The sequence below is a fragment of the Tetrao urogallus genome (assembly GCF_951394365.1).
Source record: "Tetrao urogallus genome assembly, chromosome: 7".
Lineage (NCBI taxonomy): Eukaryota > Metazoa > Chordata > Aves > Galliformes > Phasianidae > Tetrao > Tetrao urogallus.
The window spans coordinates 50346521-50370179 of NC_136820.1; positions in this window are offsets into that span (position 1 = coordinate 50346521).

The window sequence follows — 23659 nt, forward strand, 5'->3', positions numbered from 1 at the left end:
CATATTGGTGGTAGGTGGATGGTTGGACTAGATGATCCTAGAGATCTTTTCCAACCCTAATGATTCTATGATTCAATGATTCTAAGCTTGATCCAGTCTGAGAACCATAATAATGGATGAACGATTCTGATTTGACCAACAATGCAAGATGATTTTGGTCCTGCTGCAGAAAACTTTGATGCCTTAAACAAGCATGCTCAGTGTTTCATCAGCAAACTGTCTTCTGTGTGAAAGCTTTCTCAATTCCATGATCTGCTATTTGCCTCACCTCCAGAGATGTGATTCTGTTAGGAGAGTCTGGCATGTGGAAGAAAGCTGACACTGCCTAAAAGCATTAAGAAGAAAAGAAATGACAGTTATATACAGCAGTAGCCAGACATGACAAAGAAAAAAAACATTTTTACTGTGTAGTGGATGGAAAACATTTTGTTTGTGGACCACATTTTCATTCCCTGCAGGGCAGAAAGTGAAAATGTCACTGTAAGTTTTAACTGAAGTGACAGCTGTAGTTAAACCATAGGCTATGTAGTAGTGGGAGTGAAAAATACACATAATAAAATAAAAATATAAACTACAAATGCTAAATACCAACATAGTAATATGCAACATATGTAGCATAAGGTGTCCATATGTAATAGCAGCATGTATGAAGTTATTTCTAAGGCGCTGAGTGTTGCATGGATTTGTATGGCAGCAAAGAAAGGTTCCTTTCCAAGCAATTCAAGAACTGGAGAGAGATTTCCTTCATGTCTCTGACTCGTTGCCACTGATCTGGATATATAATGAATCTCTATATATTGAATGATGAAATGGCAAATGACTGAAGTCTGAGGCTTGCAGATCTGATAGCAGATGCTGAGGAAAACCAGAACTCTTCCAGAGCCTGGGAAGTTTAATCCTTAAACTTTAGAAGCATAATCACCCCTCATGTAAAATGCCACAACATCCTTCTAGTTGGTCTCTGTTGAAATTTGAGGTGACAACCTTGAACATGCCTTGATCCCTGAAGGCCAACTATTACAGAATTCTAAGGACCATTATGAGGAATTGCTTTTACTTTATGAATGAATACATTTCTTGTGAAGTTGTAAAGTGACAACATGGTTAGGAAACGTTACAGCATTGCAGCTCCATAGTGGTCAAGTCTTCTACTACCCAAAATTAGGTGGCCATGAGTGTGCTTGTTCAGAACAGACCTTTCTCCGACTGACACCAGATTGTGCCTCATCACTGTCAGTGGGGGGGGGAAGGGTCCTAGTTAGCATGGATTTATCTATCCAGGATTCAGTAAGGCCTTTTGAACATTCTCGTAAAGCATCCTTCTCTCCAAATTGGGAAGTTATGAATTTGATGGGCACAACGTTCAATGGATGAGGCACTGGTTGTGAGACTGAACTGAGAGAGTGGTGGTCAATGGTTCAATGTCCAGATGGAGATCAGAGATCAGTGACAATGGTGTCCCTCAGGGCTCAGTGCTGGGACCATCTTCATCAATGACATTGACAGTGGATCAGGTGGATCACTGACAATGGGTCAAACACCCTCAGGAGTTTGCAGATGACACTGAGCTGTGCAGTGTGAGAGACAGGATGCCATTCAGAGCCATCTAGACAGGTCAAGCAGCGGGCCCAAGAGAACCACATGGGGTTCAATAAAGCCAAGGGCAAGGGCTACAGCTGGTTTGTGGAACTCCTACTGTCATCACAAGCTGGGAGCGTAAGGATTGAATACATGGAATTCTGCATCCAACTGTGGAGTCCTCAGAACAGGACAGTGGAATGTGTTGAGAGGAGGCCTATGAAACTGAGCTGAGGGATGAGGCACATCCCTACAAGGACAGGCTGAGAGTTAGGGCTGTGCAGCTGGAGGAAGGAAGGCTGCAGGGAGAGCTGAGAGTAGCCTTCAGTACTTAAAGGGGCTGTAAGAAGGAAGGGGGCTGATTCTGTAGCAGAGTCAGTGTAATAGGACAAGGGGAAATGGATTCAAACTAAAAGAGGAGAGAGGTTTAGACTGGATATATAAGGAAGAACTTATTTATAATAAGGCACTGCACAAGTTGCCCAGAGAGGTGGTGGTGCCTCATCCCCTAACCTTGGGATGGGGCAACACTAACCACCTGATGGAGCTGTGGGTGTCCTGTGCATCACAGGGGGTGGGACCAGATGGTCTTTAAAGAGTTCCTTCCAATTCAAACAGTTCTATGATTCTATGATTCTAGATAGTATAGATTACTGTCAACAGTGTTTGTTTCTCTGGTTTCTCTGAACCACTGTTCAGTTTCAGCAGTGTACATGTAGCTCTCAAGGGCAAATAACAAGTAGAAAAAAAAAGATTGATTTTCGAGAGCTTTTCCCTGTGTAGCATTAATATATGAGAGCTGCTTTCTTTGGTGATTACTGTCCACCAGCAGCTTGGCTGCTGCACACAGCAGTTGTGTACATGTTTTTGAGACACATGATATTGCAACACGTGAGGGAAAACATGTCAAATTATGCGGTGGCATTTTCATGGCATAACTCACTTCACAAACAGAAGATGCTCTGTCAGTGGCTACAGAACTACGTGTTTTGTAAGAACTTTATGCCTTGTAAGAACTTCATGGCTTTTTGGGGGGAAAAATACGGAGGCAGTCTGTGAATATGCATGCAAAGCTCCGCAGCAGAGCGGTAACCTAGCAACACCGACAACCCAACCTTGAAAAGACTTTTATCTAATGTTCTGCTCCTACAGCGAGCAAGACACAGGGGGAAAGCGTGTGCCTGGTGTCAGCAAAGTTTGTAAATTAGCTTCGATAATCTCTTATAGCTTAAGTCCGTGAAGCAGGAGCACAACAGCCCACAAAGCAGGACAGAGGTATTATCACCATGCTGCTCCTCCGCTGGCATAAAGGCATGGAGGAGGAGTTATTTGCTGGCAACTCCTTGACCTTGGAGCTATGCCTGTGCTGCTGGAACCTCCTGTTTAGAAGGAGAATCTCCCCAGTTATTTTGGCAGGGAACGGCTGGTGGGAGAACAACAGCTCTTAGGAGTAAAGTACACAAGACTGAAGAAAATGAGCCCCCCACCTTTCCTACCCCTCCAGATTTAGATGCACACTAAGCAACTGTCCCCTTAAATAAGTCCTAGCACAGAGGCAATCTACTTGCACGCATAAATTAAGCATAAGATCTCTTTGTTTGTCCAAAATATCCTTCTAGCCAAAATGGTGAGTTATGGACTGGATCAGGTGTCTGAAAAAGCAGCCAAAGCAGCAGGCTGCAGAGGCAGCCATTGATAGGTGTAAGACTAACTGGTAGCTGGTTGTGAGCGATGGTCCTCAGAGGTCTCACATGGCCCACTGGAGTCACATTATACATAGACAGTCTTCAGCATAGCTGGAGCTTTGGAAGTGACCTAGTTTTGATAAACCATGGCATTCAGGAGGCTTTAGTGCTCTTCATGTGGAGGAGGATTGAAAGCAGTAAGATAAGAAGATCCCATTACTGTGAAAAAAACCTACTGAAAAATGTTAAGCGTGAGGGTTGTAGCACAGAAATTAGGAATCAGCACTATGGACTGCTTAGTTGTAGAGGATGTTGCAGTTCCATGCAATTACTACAACAGATTAAGAAAAAAGGAAAGACCCAGATGCAGACATCTGTTAACTATAAAAGCTGACATGATGCATTTATGTATTGAACAAAACATAATCAGGATTCAATCTGCTAGGTTTTATTTTCAGTGTTGTTAGGAATTCAAAGTGCATTTTCATGTATGTGATCATTTTGCCTAAAAAGCATCTGTCTTTCAGCCATTTGTACAGAAATGGGTGTATTTCTCACCAGATAAATTCTGTAACTGCTACTGCTGTCCCCTCTTAACATGCATCAAAGATCAGCTGTATAGACTGAGTGGGAAGTGAGTTTTGAAATATTGTCAACAATTCATTAAATGATTGGGCTGTTCTTATTATCTCTGCCCATGGCAGAGGGTTGGAAGTAGATGATCTTTGAAGTCCATTCCAACCCAAGCCATTCTGTGATTCATTCTATGATTTTATGATTCTCCATTGACTTCCCAACATTGTAAACTGGACAACAAATGTATATTCCTCTTTTGCTAAAGAACAAAGATGTTGTTCTGAAAAATAAACATTCACTTTTAGAAACTGCATTTTGAGAGATTTAGCTATACTGCAGACAGCTTGAGAATCCATTTTTTTTTTTTTAGAGAAACTGATAAGAACGTATATTGAGAGTTGGAGGAATGAAATATAAGTTAAAAATTTTCTAGACTATGCAAGCAAGAAATATGCATCTGAAACGAAGAGAAAAATCAATATTGTATTATGTGTTTTTAATATGCCTCGAGTATAAAGTGCACAAGTATGACAGAATGTTACAAATTAAAAACCAAGCAAACTCAAAAAATTTCTCTGGAAGAGTGGTCAGGCACTGGAATAGGCTGTGGTGGAATCACCATCTCTGGAGATGTTCAAGAAACATTTGAATGTTGCACTGGGGGACATGGTTTAGTGGGAAGTATTGATGATATGTGAATGGTTGCACTGGATGATCATGGAGATCTTTTCCAATCTTGGTGATTCTATGACTAATGAGATTATTGGTCAGTCTTATGCCTCTCACTTATTAAAACACTTTAAAAAACCTGCCAGCAGCAGTCTGTGCTCACCAAAGAATTAGTCCAATACTTGTAAAATGCCCTGTAATTCTATCCATCTAGCTGAAGAATCAGAAACAGCAAGTATAGTCTTAGATACTTTGACCTCTAGTACATATGCACATTTTTCTATATCTTCATGAAGAGAACAATGAGCACAGAATCATTTAGGTTGGAAAGACCTCTGAGATCCCCAAGTCCAGCCCTGCCCACCCCCACCATGCCCACATCCCCCCAGTGCGACATCTCCACGGTTCTTGAAAGCATCTAACATTTGTTGTTCTTCCCAATGGGAAAAGCCCAATGCTGAATTTGAAAGTGCTAAAGTGGCAAATGCATTCAGAAGTGATAATTTGAGGGGCAGAGCATGGCAATCCGCATCTCTGTTCTAAGTAACATCACCCCAGCAGAAAAACAGGGAATGGTTTCACTCTTAAATATTCCTGTTCAAAAAACATTGTTTGGAAGAAAGTAGAGAGAGAGAAGTTATGCCCAGGAGTGCTCCTTGGGCTGTCCAATGCTACCCTGAGCATTCAGGAGCAACACTAACGCGCACAGACTTTATTTCAGTGACAACTGAAATTGCGTGGTGGCTTTTCAGTGTTTATTCATTCATCTGGGCAGATAAGTGAAATAACACAGCTCAGATTTTGGACTCAAACGTCTTCCTGAAGCTTTCATTCCATTTGTTTTCCCTTGACCTTTCATGTTGGTACTTTACCTTCAGAAAAACCCGTGAGTTCCCCACTTATAACTTCAGCATCTCTCAGACCTCTTCTCAAACCAAAAATCTGTTTTCATCCCTCAGAGACAGCGATAGGATGACAGCCAGAAAGGTTAATTGCTTTTTACAGGTGGCATGTATGGAACAAAGGAAAAGCATCCCTTTCTTTCATGTTCCACGTAATTTTTGTCCTTGTTGAAAATGTGGCTGCAAGCAACAGAAGAAGAAGGACCTTAATAAGGTGTATTTATTCTAAAATGAAGGAAGTAGCCTCGGGACTTCAATGATCATTTTTCAACAGAAGGATGATAGAAGCTGTACTCAAGGAGGCACAGGATGGAAAGCCTCTTCTTTTTGAGCTATTCAAAGAAACAGGTGGGGGGAATGAAAGATGCAGAGCAGAAAATAAAATTATGATAAAGTCCAAAACTGCAGCAAGAGGCTTAATCAAGGCAAAAAAAAAAGAAAAAAATTAATAAAAAAAAACAAAACAAAACAAAACAAAAAACAAACAGGGGAGGGGAGGAGAGGGAAAGGAAGGAAGAACCCCAAAAAAAGCCAACAGAAAAAAAGCACCCAAAAAATATCAAACCAGCATTTTCAACAGATTTGAGCCTGCTTGTTGTTGGAAGAAAGGAGCTACCACACTGGCAAAGCAAAACAAAATAGCCCCGTGTACCCAAAAACACAATGTGCTATGGCTAATCTCTGAATCTGCTTGACTGAAATTGAGATTAAATTCCAAGGTGGCGCTTTGAATCAGAATGCAGAATATCCACTGATTCCAGATGTTCTCCAGGGGACATCATGAATAACAAGAAAGATGTTGGGCAGGAAGACTCAGCAGCTCAGTGTGAAGTGTTGGCAAAAAAGACATTGGTGTTTAATGCTTGCTATGCTGAAGGAAATTGTACATATTTTAAACATTCAACAAGCATTTTCCTTGTGGCCAGGATATTCCTAGATGAAGGCTCCAACTCAAGAGCATAATAACTACGTAACAATTCTGTGATTCTTATAATTCTATATTTCTAACTTCCTGTTACTCTTCCCTATTCCCAGCACTACTTCTTCTAAGTTTCCTTGTTTTTGTGTCTGAACTCCTGGCTACTTTCTAAGGAGACTTCATTTTTAATTAATTTTGGCTTTCAGTTGCTAGGTTTCTTTTTCTTTTCTTTAAGAATTTTCAACTGAAACAAACTGTAATTTTTAGATATTATGGGGATGTTTTATGAAGAAAAGAATTAAAACAGATATGGACTGGGACCACAAGAAAGCACTTTAACTGAAAAGTATATATATGCATTAATTAAATACCTAGGGAATCCACATGAATAATTTTACAGAAGGAAAATTACTATTTCAAACAACAGTAGAAAAACAGGTGAGAAAATTCCTTTACCCTTCAGACGATGCTCAGGACTTTTGTCAATAAATTTGGGTTTTAAAATGAATTTTGAAAGTGAATTTTATCAAGTAGTTCATCATGTCCAAGAGCCTCCACTGGGATTTGAGCAATTCAAAGAATACAGAGTTCAGAATAGCACAGCACTCAGAAATAGTTCCTGCAGCAGAGCAAGTTAAGTCTGTAGAGTGGAGGAGGAGAAAAACAACACATTAACATCAGAGAATGGTGACACATCGACTTCACATCAGTCTTCCCCTCTCTTTGGGAGGAAATGCAGTTGAATTGATATAGAATCAACTGAAGAGACACTGATAAGAACAAACATGGACTAAGGCTTGCTATTAGAACAAGAGCAGGAAAATAGAAGGAGAGGGAGGACAGAAAGAAATCTCAGTAAATAACAGTAATATTGGGAAAGAGGTGGAGAAGAAAATGGAAAACATAAAAACTGTGATGAGCAGAAAAGAACAGCAGGAAGTTGAGGCCTATTATGGAGGTATATTCTCCTAGCTCAGGAAGTGGTAGATGGAAAGCTGACAAACCAATGCTTCCTCTTGCTGTTGTTATCTATAATATGCCATAGTACTGAAGCTGTAGAGACCTGTGTTATTCAAATAAGATGAGAATAATTAGCCATCAGTAGTAAAAGTCCGCATTTACACAGAATGCAAGGCAATGTAATAATCATGGTAATTACTAGACAGCAGGTTGAATAGAAAGTGGCTGAATTTCAAAGTCAGTAAAGGACAAAGTTACAATATATTAAAAATGAGGTTAAAGTGGATGGGCAACGTCTCCTTAAAATAGTAGGGAAAAAAGAATTTAGAAATGCAACGATGATTTTAAAGGATCAGGCAGTATTTGTTTCAGAAGGGGGCAGTGGGTATTTTTGGATGTGTTACTGATTTTTCTACCTTCAATGGAAAAAGGAAAAAATTAGTCAGATTATGAATAAATACTCTTGCTTCAATTAAGGAAATGCCTGAATTGTGTCCATTCCCTACTTGTAAAAGAAATTATTATTAAAAAAAATAAAGAAAATAGTCCAGAAAGGTTTAGGATCTAATGTTGTGAAGCACTGTGAAATTTTGTACCATTAGACTTGTTAACCTCATCATTCAAATCAAACATATTCCTTTCTCTGGAAAGAAAACAATTATAATAATTGGAATATTCATGGGAGAGTCACCAAATAATGCAGTACATATGATTCTGTGATTAGCAGATTAATATATTAACAGATCATAACAAAAGCAATGGCAACTAGATGAGATGGATATCCAGATATTATAATGCTGTGGAGCAATGATTTTGCTCATTACATGATTTGATTTTGACATGATTTTGATCATTACACAAAATAGTGTGGGAGGGGGGAAGGGACATCTTTCATCTGTTTTTATTACTGTTAAACACATACACATGCAGACATGATGTATCTGCACACATATATAAATGCATTTATCTCACACATAAAAGCTCTAGGCATATTTTGTTATGTCTTTTGTACACAAAGAGGTTTTGTCCTCCAAAAAGAATTTCTGTGGATGTCATTTTGGGGACAAAAGTGGTTTCAGTATTAAATCCAGAATATCAGTGTTTGTTTTCCATAAGGATCCTTGAGTTTTCATACTCATTAGGGGAACTTGCTCAGATTAGCAAGACAAAATGAGCAGCAGTGAATGTGTGGGTGGGGATGGCTGTCTTATCCAAGAAATCTCTGGCCTTTTTCTTTAGTCTCAGACATGAAGAAAAACAAGCTAATCAGGAAATAAGTAAATGCTCATTCAGATGGCATTGCTGTTTTTATACTATACTCTGTTTGAAGGCACTAATTCTGTGTGCTATGTTCCATCTCCAGATACAAAGTCAACCTGAAAAAAAAACCAAAACAAACAAACAAAAAAAACTTCCACAGAATATCAGCAATTCTGAGAAGGTTAAGTAGGGTTTATATGTGTGTGTAATTTAAGTGGGTGAAAAGGCATGCTTTGCATCAGAGAACCAGCAGAGGTGAGGACTTCATTTTCTACAAGAAGTGGTTGAAATCCTCTTGACTGAGATGATCAAATGAATAGGCTTGTGAAGGCAGGATGTGGCCTTCCCAAGGTCAAGACAACAAAGTTTCAGATATTGTTTTCCCCTGCCTCACCTCGCAGTGACTCCAGAATTCTCCATTCAACAATTGATTAAACATCCAGTTCATCATCTCGTTGGACTTCCCACCTCTTCAGCAGTTCAGGTGTAAGGCTGTGCTTTGCACTGCTGGGTACCCTTGCTGTTGAGCACCCATTTCATGCAATTTTTATCCATTTCACAATTTAGAGGGCCTGATGTTATTTCTGAGTGGGCTTTATAAAACATAATCAGCTTATGAACTATAACTGAACATGAGTCTTACATTTTTAAAAATACAAGTATTTTCAACACAGTTGAGATGATTTATCACCCTTTTTCGGAGAGGAAGTATTATACAGAAACAATAATTATTCTGGGAAAAGATTCAATCTATGGACACTTTCTGCTGTCAGTTTACATTTTGCTTTCAGTGTTTATCCACACTATCCACAGCACCAAAACTGGAATTTGTTATTTCCAAGTAGCAAAAAGTAGAGAATAGCAGGGGAAGCACAAGACCATCATTTATATGCTGTTTCTTGAAACCAAAACAAAGTTATCTGCAGCCTGCTATGGGCTACAAGGGAAGGAATTTAAGGGGCCAAATTGAAGATACCATAGAGGTAATTAATCTGAACCAAATTTTGAAGCTATTTCTGCAAGCAGATGAAAACCACCTTGGGAGCCAACAGCAGGCAAGTTACAAACACAGTTAAATACTACTGTCAGCAGAAGAATCCTCCAACAAGAATTGCAAAAGCAATGACCAAATCTAGCAGCAATCACTTCTCTGTGCACAACGTCAGCCATCACATACGAGATGTGTCAGAGTATAGAATGTTGTGAAATAAAGCCAGGGTAGATTTGTGGTTTAATTGTGGCTATGCAGAACAGAGCAAAGAAGTATTAGGGCAGCTGAGATGTAGTGTCTCGACAAAAACATAGCATATAATGCCCCATAAGCAAAGGAGAAGGGTAAATGAAGGATGGAAGTCAACAGGATTGGCTTTGTTAGCACTAGAAAGAAGAAAGCAGCATCACCCAACATTTCTGAGCACTTGAAGAGAAACTGTTTCAAGATACACTGAATCTAGAATCAAGAATCTATTTCAAGATACACTGACTGACACTGGTGGTCATGGTAGGAATCACTACTGATTTCTAAAGTTCTATTAGTAGAGTGGATTACAGCTCAGCTATAACTCTCTCACACCTTTCTACCAAACCTACTTGTCTCACCCATTAGGCAAAAAGTGGATCAAGGACATCTTATTTCACATGATGAAGTCAAAGGCAATGAAAAGGACCTTACTTAGTGGACCATTTGTTACATGAGCTGCACTGCTCTATGGGCATCCATCAAAGAATTCAGGACCCATCTTTTGTTTCTCTGGCACCTGCTAGATGCCTGAAAGGTAAGTGATGGATGTAAATCACGTTCAGACAGAAAAGCAAATACTGAACTACTGAGGACTGGGAATGTCTTTATAGTAGAACTTCATTACCTCATTCAAGTCATTTTTGTCCACTTATCTTCTTGTGGAGGAAAAAAAAAAAGACATTAGAAAGATAGGCATAGGCATATCAAACTGCACTGTCTCAATCCCCCCCCCCTCCCCTGCCCCCAATGCTCAGGAGAAAAAAAAACCAACTTTATTTAGGCATCCTTTGGTTTAATGATGTTATCCTTGCTTTACCTATTTTTACAAGGTGAGCAAGATCAGGATGTAAAATTTTTCCACCATAAGGAATTGGATATTACTGCTTCAGACACCAAATCTATTGCACTCTATCCCAGTTGCTGTGGGCCTTCAAAGCATGGTCTAGGCCACTTATTTTACCTGCATCAGGACTGGAAAGTTCACACCACAGCCCAGAATCTCCATTTTGACCTGTGATATCCCCTCACACAAATCAGACAATTTTGGACAGTGGTTTCAAAACAGATTAGTGACCTTAAGTCCTTGTACCAGGTTGGTATGCAGGCACAGAAACATAATGAGCCTTTCCTCCAAACCCTTCTAAAGTCCTGCTTAAGGAAGGGAGGAGAAGATCTTCCTGCCCAGGGCTGTATGCCCAAGATGTATGTAGAACTGAGGCTGCTTTTGAGGCAGGAAGAATATCTAAGCAGCACCGAGTGTGCTGTTATGCCACACAGAGGCAGCCTTTCTCCCAGTTTCAGAAGAAGGTACCAAGGTACAGGAGATGTACATATCTCAAAAAGCAAAGAAGGCCTGTGCAAATTTTCACTTATTCAGAAATTCAGCTACCATGGCTGCAACTGTTCAGCACCATACCTTGGAATACAGAGTTTGCCTCTTGTCACTGCAAAAAACACTTCACAGAAGAGACCACAGGACAAGAGAAAAATGGTAGAGTATTTGAAAATTCACACATCCGTCCGAAGTCTTTGTTGAACACAATCTTCTTGTTTCTGTGCCTATATGACAGTGCTTAAAGCTATCAGTTACTACATGAAATGAGAAAGTTGATTGCATAACTTTCCAAAGGTTAAATTAGCAATACCAAATACTGGCAATTTCACCTGAATCTCTTGCATCTTCTCATGTATAAACGCATGTATAAAACCTCCAAACTTTCTGACACTCGATTACTTTGAGAGTAGTAAGTCCTAAGTTTGTTGACTTTTGTTCTCTTCAATGCTGGCTGCTGTTTTACTCCAGTATGGGAAGCGTAAGATAACATCCAGACTGTCAGCATGCTGTCAGACCAGATCAGAGGAGCTTACATCATACAAATTTGCTATTACACCTAAAACACTGCATCTGCTACTGCAATCATCTAAGGATTTAGGAAGATAATTCTCCTGCTCATTCACAAATCCCTGGCAGACACAACGATCAAAAGAATCCTTCAAGGTTTGGGAAACGGATACAGAGTCATCATGTTGTAGCCTCAAAGCAGCAGCAGATTAGCCCTGTGGGCTGTATATTTTCACTCAGGATGATGCCAAAGTCTACCACTCTATCAAGAGCCACCAGCAGAATCGTGCTTCAGATTACACAATGCCTCTAAGGGCACACCAAGTAACACCACATATCTGCCTCCAAATGAATCCCTTCTAATACTTACCATATGCTCAGTGATCTCCAGAGTGTTTAAGACCGCATGCAAAACACAATAAGAATACTTTGCACAAACATTCTCATGCTGCAAGAATACAAGGCCCAGGAGCAATCTGCTTTATTGACAGAAATATGAACAGTGCATCAGCTGTCAGTACATAAATTAACACACATTGCTATGGATTCTTATGCTACTCGTGACCATTAAAAATAACTGAATATGCCCAGCATGGAAATGAAAGTGGTTGGAATGCAGAAAGAATGCTTTTGCTCTAATTGATACTTACCTTAAGATTTTTGTCATTAAGTCATTTTATTATTCTGACCAAAGCCGCAAATGTCACCATCTTTGTAACCTCTGGATAATAAATAAAATTCAGATAACTGGAGCACATATCTGAAAAGTGATGTATTCGCCTTTTATTTTGGTCGCCAAAACTAATTTTAAGTGTTATAAATGTTTAAGGAGAACATCCAGATCCAGACCTTAAGGTTACTTGAAAATCTACTGGAAACATAGAAGCAAGTAAAGTTAAGAAGCTATTTCTTTTTGGCTTCTTTGAAGGGTAAAAGAGGAAGAAAATAATCCTTCTACTCTAGCTGGAATAAAGAATCATCACGATTCTTTATCTTCACAAAAGATGAACAAAGCCAGGGGCTCATTCAAACCCTACGCCTACTCATTAACTTATGGACAGGCAGGTCTCACTGATAGGCATCCTCCCTGACGGTTCCCTCTTTCTCCAGCATCCTTCATGCACTTCTCCAAGCACTACAGCTCAACGTGATTTGTGTACAGAACTCAGTCTTTAAAACATCTCTGATGATCTTTTTCCAAAAAGCCAGAAGTCAGAGGTGGCAAAAATGAAATATTAAGTTAAAAAAGCACATTAGTAAAGGCTGTGGGCTCAAGAGCTATGTCTGAAGGACAGTATTCCTTTTGGTCAGCCATCCTCATCAAAGTGGAGGAGAGATGGAGTGCTTGGCAATCCCAGCCACATACTCTAGTTTCTCAATAACCTGTCCTGGCTACACAAAAATCCTAGAGACAAAAAAAGAAAATGCATCTTAACACACACAGAAACTCTGACATCCAGAAGGCTAACACTGATTTAAAGAAAAAGAAAGGAATCAATTAATAACAAATCAAGAATTTATTGATAACTACAGAAGAGTTCACGGTGACTCAGGACATTTCCCACTAACCAAAACTGAAAGTGACACAGGTTGGCAAATAATCAGTATGATTTTAAATGGATTATTGCAAAAAAACAGGGGTCTTTCAGTCTCCTAGCTTCCAAGTTAACTCACTTCCTTGTGTTGAACAGGATCAGTGCCCCAGCACTCAATACAGCAACATAAGTGCAGATAGGATTATCTGTACAGATCCTAACAGGCACCACAATGCCTTTTAGGATCCCTTGAGCATTTGTGGGAGAAAAGGATGAGCTGGCAAATAGATGATAGGTGTTCAAAAATACATTAAAAATCCAACTATACTTTGCAATTCAAATATTTAAACTAGAAAGCAAAAGCCTTGGCAATCCTGTTGTAAATATGCACAAATAGATTTGCACTAAGAAAGTAAATATACTTAAAGCCAGAAATCTAAGTGGTAACAAGTTCCTAAAGTGCCCCTGGTAAGGAGAAAGGTGGCCCATATGAAAGCAGGAAAACTTATTTGCCTCAGAAGAATAGTTAAACCTGTCAATAATATTAGATACTTCTCCTATTCTTTTTTCTTCCTCTAATAAGGCATTGTTTTCTGACCCAGATTGTTAGCCAATTAAATTAAAATTGCATACAATTTGAATAATTACAGTCACTGAAAAGCATACAACCCATCACAGTTACCCACATAGCACTAACACTTGATTATCAAGTGTCCTATATCACAAAAGCCAGGTCAGCAAATACCCACTCTATGAAGCTAATATAAAACCTTTCCACTCCATTTCTCATCACAGTTCTACCATAGAACCATAGTTCATAACATTTCTTCTTCTTTTATTTTATTTCTGCTCCTCAAGGAGAAGACCCCACCACCTCTCTGGATACCTATGCCAGCCTTACGTCACCCACACAACACAGAAATGCTTCCTGATGGGCAGAGATCAGTATTCTAGTTTGTGCCTGGCAAAAAGGCGTCTTCTCAGTCTGTCTAGATCTTGAAGCTGAAGCAGTAAACGCAGTCATATTAGACTTGCTGGCTGTTCAAAAGTGCAGTTTGACTTGCAGAGATCAGTAATAGCATAACAAGATTAGGACCATGAGAGGGCTTGAGTAAAATAAACCGCAAACATTCAGTTACTGACAACTTGGAATCTACTTGAATATTACTTTCTCATAAAATGAAGCTGAGAACCCTTATATTGCAGCTATCAGTTGCAGAATAACCTGCCCAATTTTCACAGAAAGGAAATACATTTGAGCACACTAAGAAGGTAGACCCCTAAAGCTGCTTTCTGTTTTCAGTGACATTAACAACAATGAAACTCAGAAACATCATCTCAGTCATTTAGAGCATATCTCATAAGAGCCAAAATAATCAGCCATACCTGATTGGTAACTCCTTCCTTCTAGAGAAAAGCCACAGCACAATGCCCACTTTTCAAACTATAAAGAGCTGAGCCTCACCTTATTATCAGGCCCAGAAAGTGCAAATAGTTGCAGCTGTGTGATTGACAAAGCCACTCATTACCTCCCTTTAAAGTCCTCTGCATGCACAGCTGAGGTGTGTTTGCTTACCTGAGGTGTTCTGAAGTTACAAATTGTCAGGTCTTACAAAATGGAAGGAGTGTTGAGATATTTTGAGGTTCTTTTATTTTCAGTGAAAGCATTAAGTAAATTTTTTTTTTTTATTTTGGGTTGAACATTTGATATCAGGTCAAAGGCTGTTTTGGAATCAAAAAGGCAACTTACTTCCATATCTTTTTGCTATCCAAGACAAGGTAACCTTGGCCTGAAAATAAGTAGGGGGCATTGGTTCTCTATTTTTGTGGTAATGACACGAAGCAGAAAAAGAAAGCAGAGTAACTGAACAATCGTTATTTTATTCTCTGAATAGAAAGCTGGTATGAAATTGAGGTTCTCAGTTTAGTGTTTTGTGTTTCAACTCAAGGAAATCAGTGCACCTTCCTGATGAAGACCAGCATTATATTGCAGTCACTTTTGCAAAAGTGACAGTTTTCAGTAACCAAGTAGAGTTAATTCCTAGAGACTTCTGCATCCCTACTGCCTGGAATGGACACAAGCAAGTACCTGGCAATTCTGGCTCTCTAGAAGTTCCTCGTAAGTACCTGTAAACATAGCTCTTTTCCTTCCAATTCCCAATAAAAAAAATACCAAATCTACTGTCAAAAGTTCCACTTGTAATGAAAATGAGTTCTCTCTCTCATTTTCTCCACGCTTGCCCACTCATCAGTGTCCATTCTCAACCTGTAATATTTTTGATAGTTACAATCACTTTGCTGGGACAGAGTCTATTTTTTGTTCTGTGATGCACAGCAGGATCATGAGGATCCATGGTTAAAGTTCACAGGTGTTATAATAAAAGACAGAGACAAAATAAAAATTTGCATTGTTGGTGTATGAATCAACCAGTATGTGTTCTCACAGTAATATTTTGCATGCAAAGTAAAAAGCTGACTGGAGCACAAAAGGCATCCAAATTAACAATGTCACCAGCAAGCTAGTGCTTGTATTGGATCCAAAACCTTAATATGTTTGACTTTGAAATGGCTAAGTTCATCCTCTAACTATCAAAGCTTGCAGCAGACCCTGGGACATATTGTAAATTTACTGTTCTGACAGATGATTGTGAAGATGAGGAAATGATCCAGAAAAGTGGCATTGATTTTGAAGAGCAGAGGAATTTGCCAGTCACTCCTTGTTGCTAAGCTGCAGGAAAAAAAAAACCAAAAGCCACCATCAGCTCTCTGCATGTCACTCACAAATATCAGTGGGACATGGTATTTACAGTGTTTGTATAAAGCCCCGGGAATGGTTTAGACTACATCCTTCCACTTCAAGCAATTCGAATGAGATCTTAAATATCAGGATCCTCTTTGCTTGGTTGCACAAAATGAATTGCATGATCTTTTCCTTTGGGAAATCTGTGCTCTGCATCTGTAGACTATGATCCATTTATACAAATACAGGGGAAAGATTTTGCAGAAAGGGAAAGTTACATGACCTGAGCAATTCTGTTATGCACCCTGCAAGCTGGTGGCTTTTGGGATCCTCCTTTCACTGATGACCCTTTAGAGAGTTAAATCTCAAATCCCAGCCTGGAATTTATTAAGAGTTGAATGGTGAGATTCATCCAGCATAAAATTGTTTACGGCAAGCTTGTGTAGAGAAAAAGACTAACTGGTCTATTTTTTGCCTTGCTCTAAATATTGTCATTTATAACAAAGCCTAGCTGATGCCTTTTCCTCATGTTCTCTATGTGCCCAGAACATCAGACACTAGACATGCTTACCAGACTTCATCACAGAAATTTTCCACTCGCTTTGTATCCAGGGGAAGGAAAGCACTGGCTGCCTCTCTAACACAAAGCATTTAATGCCTTCACAGAAGAATCCCAGATGATTAGGGGTTGGGGGGGCAAGACTTCAGCGTTTCAGGGTAAATGGTGCTCAGGTCTGTGGAGTCCACGTATGAAGTCTGCTCAGAAATTAAGGCCCCCAATTTATTTCCATGGAAATGACAACAGATGCAAAGAGCACAATAACACTACTTGATAGAGCAAATTCTCAGCTACAAAACACTGTTTTTAAACAGTCACCACCATTAGCTATGTATTTTCACCAGCAGTGAACAAGAACCTGCACGTCCTGCTCATTGAAACCTGCACCAGTGGAGGTGACCCACTGTCATTGTCACCACTGCTGTGCTCACATCCACTGTAGTTTCCATAAATGTTCAGCAAGCGTTGACAAGTGTCAATGGGTGCCATTGATTCCACATGAAAGAATTCAGCTACACCCCTTTGCCTCATATGCACTTCCATGTCAGAACCATTCTGTCAGACCATCCCTCTGCTGCCATCTGTCACACGGCAATGAAATGTAATGGAATATGGGTGGGAAGATTCAGCCTCTTCTGCTGTACCACCACCATCTGCCTTATGACATCGTGGGCCAATGTCATAAATTAGGAGGCATTGCTTTCAGTGCAGCTTCATCTTTACAAAAAAAAAAGTGCCTGAGGCCAATGAGAAATCTACTGATAAAGAATAAGATGTAAATCCCCAGGTAGCAGCTGTTTCTTTTGAGATAGACCATCTCTGAACCTTATGCAAACATATTATCTCATTATTATGTATAATATGTACTCTTCATCATCGCTAATAGCTTGCAATAGCAATTTAAAGCATTAATCTCTGAGCACTGAAATAAAGGCTTCTCTGCACACCTTTTTCCTTTCCCCCTCTTCACATCTCTAACCCCAAGGTTTACAGCTCAACAGCTTTCCACATGAGTGGAAAACAAAAGTACAAAAATGTCAGAAGATTCATTTGTTATCCTACAACACATCAGAAGTAGAGCAAATTATGAGATGATAGAACATTATTTTCAGGAGCCCTGACTTGCAGTCAAGCACACTTTCCTTCCTGCTTTCCTTCTAAGGTTCACAGAGTCACAGAATGGCCAGGGTTGGAAGGGACCTCAAGGATCATGAAGCTCCAACCCCCCTGCCACATGCAGGGCCACCAACCTCCACATTTAGTACTAGACCAGGCTGCCCAGGGCCCCATCCAACCTGGCCTTGAACACCTCCAAGGACGGGGCATCCACAACCTCTCTGGGCAGCCTGTTCCAGTACCTCACCACTCTCTGGGTAAAGAATTTCCCCCTGATGTCCAACCTAAATCTCCCCTCCCTCAACTTAAAACCATTTCCCCTTGTCCTACACGTATCAACCCTTTCAAAGAGTTGATTCCCATCCCCTCTATAGGCTCCCTTTAGGTATTGAAAGGCTGCAATGAGGTCACCCGGCAGCCTTCTTTTCTCCAGGAAAAGGTTTCGGTTTTCTATTTTGTTTCAGTTGTTGTCTGGTTTGGGGAGTTAAAACATTCCTTTTTAAGAACTAATACTAATAGTTTCCTGCCTAATGTCCCCTGTAACAGAAAGGAATCTGTGGTCTATGCCACTCTGTTAAAGCAATATGGAGGAAGGGTACATATGCTTCTAATAATTTTATAGATGCAGTTTGCTTTTTGGCTAGTCTGCCATCCCTTTTGTAGCAGAGAATGCACCTTCAAAGGGAGGCAAGAGTTCTAAAACCCAAAACACAGCACTCCATCTTGGCAAAAGCAAGGCAGTTCAATTTCTGAAGGCAGGATTATGTATCAGCATCGAAGATATAAGGCTTTTCTTTTTTCTTCATAAGAGGATAAAACCAAGCCACCTAAAGAAAGAGGATGACAAGCCCAGAGCAAATACTGTGCATGACTAACAGAGATTTCAAATGATCTCTTTCTTTTTCCCCAGGGCACCTTGTGCCTCTGCAAAAGGCATTTTGCCACACATCTGAGATACAAGCCAGAGTGGATGGCAGAGTTTTCACAGAGGGGCACTGGATGATGCCCATGATTGTTTCACTCTCATCACCTCCAGTTGGATGGTCTTGTCTCCATCTGCCTCTCGTCTGTACGACTCCAGTGCAGGGGCAGAGCAGGAAGGAGAGGTGATGAGGCAAGTCAAAGCTGCCCACCAAGCTCATTAATAAAAGCTGCCTGAATCAAAAGTGAAAGCTTTGGTTCCACTTGAAACAAGGAATGGAAGAGGGGCTGAACAGCCCTTCTTTTGTGGTGCTGTTCAGAGAATCTGGCTGGTCCACACATCAATAGAACTGAATGGAAAGGGTGTAGGAACCAGATGCTGTGATATTTTTGGATGCATCATGGATCAGGCCACAGTGCTTAGCAGCTCCTGTCCAAAGCTCATTTCTGAGGGAACAGAACACCCATCAAGCACATGTTTACTGGCTTTCTACCAAGTCCAGTGCAGTGCATAAAACAAGAGCTTTTCTAAAATCGGTTTGGCTGCTTTGATTTTCTTTGTTTAAATCCTCTTACCAAAGTTCACACTGAATTACATTCTTACTGCAGAATCAAAGAGCCTGCAAGCAAAACCATTTAACGATACTGGAGGTCGATTTCCCAGTTTTGTTTAGTGGCCGGTTTTATTTTTCATGGAATTATTACCTGCTTATTTTCTCTTAGTCACTCTGGATTTTTCAAGATTTTTTTTTTTCATGTAGGAATAACGTTTCTGCTGTAGTTTTTCTTACACTCTTTGAGATGAATGCAGCAAAGAGGCCACAATGTGTCTCTTGTGTCATTCATGAGGAATCACAGCAAATTGACCTATGGGATTAGTAGTTTTCTTGATAATTCAGAAGGTACAAGGAGGTACTAAGAGCAGTTTTTCAGTTGACTTTTACATCTTACACAACCTACAGAGTCCCATGGAGATGGAAAATGAGGGAGCACACCCTGAGTTTACTAATAAGGATCACTAACATCTGAGTGTTAACTGATAGCAGTCTGAAAAAAAACAGGGTGAAACAGTTAGCCCATGAACAGTTCTTGATATCCCAGTACATGCCAAGTGTTTCCATGCAATATAATTTTTCTGCAGAAGTTATGATCTCTTGTCACATGCTGAACACTCAGAAAGGCAGAGCTTTGTGAATAACCTGTCCAATTTATCTAGCTACCTGTTACACCATCCCTCAGCACACTCCACCAAAACAAATATTCAGTAATGTGGCTTTCCAGACCTCAGACGGTATTGACATTTGTCCTCTAAAATCTCATGTTTCCAGAAGATAAACTTTTTAGAAGATAAACATGAAGTTTCTTTTTTATTGTTATTTTATACATGCTAGCTTTGTAGAATTCCCTTTAAACATCCATCCATTGGATGGAGGTTTGCATAATGTCAGGGCCTCACTGCCCTCTAAATAAAGAGCTTCCTCCTAACATATAACCTAAATTTCCCCTCTTTTAGTTTAATGCTGTTCTTCTTTGTCCTATCACTATTTGCCCATGCTAAAAGTCTATCTTCCTCCTGTTTGTAAGCTTCTTTTAAGCATTGGAAGGCCACAGTGATGTCTCCTTGTATATGGGGACTTTGGCCTCTTTGTCAGTTGTTACGATCTCTGCTGTGCTGAAACTAAAACAAATTTCTTACTAAAATTCTCACTAAACTACAACTATAAAGATAATCCTTTCATCCCAGAAATGGTTTTCAGATTGAGGGTTAAATGATCTAGTGGACGAGTTGGACCACAGAAGATGAGTGTGGGAACAGGGTTGGTGCAGTGGGGAGGACTTTCCTGACTGCTTGTACTGAGATATTATGCCAGCTACTCTGTGCTGTCTAAACACAGAACAGATTTATTGGTGGCTGAAGAGGGCTTAAGAAGTCTCTAGCACTCTTTGACCCCAACCCATGCAACCATATTACAGTGACAGTTGTGTAGTGCACAGCCTTAGCAATTTAGGTCAAATCTGCTATGAATCATGTTTCTTTCTCTTCTTGCATAGGAGTGGTGCTAGAGATATGAGTGTATGAAATCCTATAAAATATCCCACAGCTGCCCTAGGGGAGGCTAAAGATCAGATCATAATTACCTCAGTCAGCACACTGAAGGCAAACAAAATGCTTACTCCAGACTAGAGATTATATATGCATCTCACATGCCTATGGGCTCTTGTTCAAAAACAGGATAACAGAATATCAGAACCTAACCCAACCATGAAAAGAAAGAGTGAAGGATAAGAAATCTGCATCTACTTGCTAAATTTGTAATGCAAAGGATTCCCTAGCCCTTCATCTCCTATGATTTCAGGCTCCACACTGGCTTTGGCTCGGAATACTTTCAGCTTTGCTGCATACTGGTGCTCCAAGGCAGCCTTCACAGACATGTCATATGGCTCTCAAAAGAAGACCTTTTTTTGGCAGGAGAGGATATTACTGAAAAGTGAAATCTGAAATGTTATCCTGTCAGTGAGGTAATTCACAGTTGGCAAGAACGTACTGAAAGCTATAGAACTTTAATTTTAATAGTATATTCTTGATTGATCAAGCTAACCAACCTTGATCAGCACCACAAGTGAAAGCACAAATGACCAAGGAGAAACAACTGTGTTCCATTATCCTTTCCTCTTCCAAGGTGATGTCAATCATCTGCCCTGGGAATGATGAGGGCTCCTCTCCTTGTTGGTAAAGGGAAGGTGATGAATGGAAATTACATAACTAAATCAGGAAAATGAAAATCCCCAGTCCACAAAGAATTAGAGGGGAATTCAGTGCTACAAAGAGATACATGTGGAATAAATAAATAAATAAATAAATAAATAAATGACTTTTCTGTGAGTATGCAGCTTTGTAAAAGCTCAATCACAGAAACAAATTTTAGCCCAATTTCGTCTAATTTAAAGCAAGAAAGGAGAAGAAAATCAAGAAAAACCTCTCATTTTAAGTTCATATATTCTGGGTTTCAAGCCTTTTCAGGTTTTGGAAGATCTTTAAACCATGCAAGAAATGTAACAAAGGATTTGCTTGAACATTTCGATTAGAATATTTATCATGTGTATGTAGAGTCCTGAGATCACAGATACACAATGATCAGTGAAACTGAGGTAGGTTGCAGACTTTTTCTGCTTGTCTGAGAGGTCGAGGCAAAAATGGATTCAAGGCTAGAGCATGTAAGGGGGATGTATTTGTATGGAGGGACTGACCCCACACATCTGCTCATTCACTGCTGCTTAACAGAAGAAAGAAAGCCTTACGGGGAGTTTATAATTTAGAGACGTCATGAGAAATCCACTGCAGTCAATGAAAAAATGGTTACTACAGTATTTGATCTAATAGCTCTGTGCAGAGGTCTGAGGGGCAAATTGGAACCCAAGGTGTATTTATCTAACTGAAGTTTAGACTTGTGAAAGTTAGGATTCGGATCTAAGTCAGTCACAGGGTGCTCTGTGTATTTACCAGAGAAAGGCTGGTATGATTTACCAAGTTTCTGCAAGACAGCTGTTTTAAGGTATGATCCCCACTCTAAGAACAGATCTCTCAGTGTACTATGGGGAATGTGAAGAATCAGCTTAATATAAACACATGATTTTCGCACGATTGACAACAGGTAGCATGAATCCTGCTCTAAACTTCTCAGTCATGCATTAACTTTATGGGAATCCCATCTGCAGTGACATCGTACAGGTGCTATTTCATGAACTACAGAGGAACAGCACATCCAGCTGTAGGTGTCCCTGTTCATTACAGGGGAGTGAGTTGGACTAGATGGCCTTTAAACATCCCTTCCAACTCAAACCATTCTATGATTCTATGATTCTTCAGCATCTTTTTTCTCTTTTCCTTTTGTCAGCCTCTCTTATTCTGGCTGACTGAGGTCCCTCATGCAAATCAGAGAATGGTAAAGCAGTTCTGTATCTGTGCTGAATGGAGACATCAAGATCTGATCACAGAATCACCAAATCACAGAATCTCAGGTGCTGGATGGGACCTCAAGAGATCATTGAGTCCAACCCCCTGCTAAAGCAGGTACCCTACAGCAAGGTGCACAGGTTGTCATCCAGAAAGATCTTGAATATCTCCACAGAAGGAAACTCCACAATCTCTTTGGCCAATCTGTTCCAGTGCTCTGTCACTCACCGTAAAGTTATTCCACATTTTTATATGGAACTTTCTGTGTTCAAGTTTTCACAGAATCATAGAATCACCAAAGTTGAAAAAGACCTACAAGATCATCCAATCCAACCACCCACCTATCACCAACTGTTCTCACTAAACCATGTCCCTCAACACAACGTCTAAACGTTCTTTGAACACTTTTAGGCCATTGCTCCTTGTCCCATCACTACATCACCAAGAAGAGCCTGGCCTCATCCATTTGCCTCCCACCTCCCTTTAGATATTTATAAACACTGATCAGATCCTCTTGCAGTCTTCTCCTCCCCAGGCTGAACAGACCCAGGTTACTCGGCCTTTCCTAATTTGGAAGATGCTTCAGGCCATTTATCATTGTTGCCCTCCACTGGACTCCCTCTAGCAGATTCCTGTCTTTTTTGAACTGGGGAGCCTAGAGCTGGACACATTATTCTAAATTTGGCCACACCAGCACAGATAGAAGTTGAGTATCACCACCCTTACCCTGCTGGCCACCCTCTTTCTAATGCACCCCATGGTCCCATTGACCTTCTTGGCTACCAGGACATACTGACGTGTCACGGCTCAGTCTTCTAGGTTTGCTCATCATAGAAAGGTAGAATGTGTTTAGATCCAAAAATCCCAGAAGAACTAAAAGCATATCCAGCTGCCTTTTCTCAGACATTTCAGAATGTTTTCTGATGGTTCCTGCTTTGGGATCACAGGATAGTTCATGTCTTCATCCATCTGGAGAACTCCATTACAAACTCTTGTGCAAAGTAAGGTCAGATTTCAGGTCAGAAAATGTTGCTCAGATTGTTGCCTGGATGGATCTTGAAATCCTCCCAGCATGCAGACAGCACAGCCTGAGATCTCAGAGCTTCTCTGGGCTGCTTTTTCTGCCTCTGTACCGTCTTCATGGGTGAAGTGTTTATATCCATTCAGAAATTCCATGCTTCTGCTCACGGCTGTTTTCTGT